This window comes from Eurypyga helias, unplaced genomic scaffold (assembly GCF_000690775.1).
Source record: "Eurypyga helias isolate BGI_N326 unplaced genomic scaffold, ASM69077v1 scaffold17607, whole genome shotgun sequence".
Lineage (NCBI taxonomy): Eukaryota > Metazoa > Chordata > Aves > Eurypygiformes > Eurypygidae > Eurypyga > Eurypyga helias.
In genome coordinates this window covers 1-1,655 of record NW_010261284.1, presented here as the reverse complement: position 1 = coordinate 1,655, position 1,655 = coordinate 1, and the positions used below count along the sequence as shown (strand labels likewise).

The 1,655-nt window shown below is 41.1% G+C and overlaps 1 pseudogene; it reads left to right on the top strand.

The window, feature by feature from the left end:
* Positions 1-5: 5 nt before the first annotated feature.
* On the top strand, positions 6-1,648 carry LOC104512377 (annotated as a pseudogene).
* Positions 1,649-1,655: the final 7 nt, after the last annotated feature.

Below are 1,655 nucleotides of genomic sequence, written 5' to 3'. Positions count from 1 at the left end.
GAAAGCTTGTTGCAGGAAGCTGAAAGCAAATCGGAGCTGAGCCAGAACATTTCTGCTAGAGAGCACTTTGTGTTTACAGGAGCTGATGGGCAGGTTTATCATCTCACAGTAGAAGGAAACTCTGTAAAAGACAGTGCAAGAATTCCTCCTGATGGAAGTATGAGTAGCATTACATGTATTGCCTGGAAAGGGGATGTCCTGGTTCTTGGAGATGTTGATGGAAACTTAAACTTCTGGGATTTGAAAGCTAGAGTATCCAAGGGCATTCCTACACACCGACACTGGGTGAAAAAGATACTTTTTGCCCCAGGGAAAGGAAATCAAAAGCTTCTTGCAGTGTACAATGATGGAGCAGAAATTTGGGATTCAAAAGAGGTGCAAATGGTGAGCAGTTTAAGAAGTGGAAGAAACGTCAATTTTCGAGTCCTGGATGTGGACTGGTGCACTTCAGGCAGAGTGATCTTGGCATCAGATGATGGGTGCATTAGGGTTCTAGATTTGTCCATGAAACTGTCGTGTTTTAGAATGGATGAGCAGGACTTAATAGAACCTGCATGGTGTCCCTATCTGTTTGTTCCAAGGGCTTGATTAGTTTTAAAAGCATTCTTGTTGCATCAGCCATGGAATAAAAAATATTCTCTAGATATTATAAACATTGATTATCCAGAGAATGAAAACATTAAAAACCTTCTTCAACAGCAGTTGAATACATTGTCCAATGGCATAAAGAAACTTTTGCTTGATCCAGATTTTACCCTCTTGCAAAGATGTCTCCTAGTTGCCAGACTGTATGGGGATGAATCTGAACTGCATTTCTGGACTTTTGCTGCCCACTCTTTGCACAGTTTATCCCAGGAAAAGCCTGCAAAACCAACAGACACAACTATCTTTCAAGAACAATTGGTTAATCCCTTGGATATATGTTATGACATACTGTGTGAAAATTATTACTTCCAGAAATTCCAACTTGAAAGGGTAAATCTCCAGGAAGTGAAGAGATCAACGTATGATCATACCAGGAAATGTGCCAATCAATTTCTTCTCTTGGGCCAGACTGACAGAGCAGTACAATTATTGATAGAAACAAGTTCAGAGAATGCACATTATTACTGCAATTCGCTCAAAGCTTGTTTGGTCACAACTGTCACCTCACCAGGTTCATCTCAAAGTACTATTAAACTGGTAGCAACCAACATGATCACCAGTGGAAAGCTCACAGAAGGTGTGAAGTTACTGTGTCTGATCAATAAGGCTGCTGATGCCTGTCGTTACTTGCAAACTTACAGACTTGCAAACTGACAGCAAACGGAATCGTGCAGCATGGCTTGCGAAGGTTCGTTTGAACTCAGAGGAATATGCTGATGTGTTAAAGCATTGGGTAGATCACCTTTGCTCTCCACAAGTCAACCAGAAGTCCAAAGCTATTCTTGTCCTATTGTCACTTGGATGCTTTACAAAAGTTGCAGAGATGTTGCACAGTATGAGGTACTTCGACAGAGCAGCTTTATCTGTTGAAGCTTGTCTGAAGTACGGGGCATTTGAACTTAATGATGATACAAAAAAATTGATCCACGCTGTATATGAAGATTATGCCAGAAGCTTGAAGCTCCTGGGCTTTAAACAGGAAGCAATACTCTTTGCCTCAAAAGCAGGAG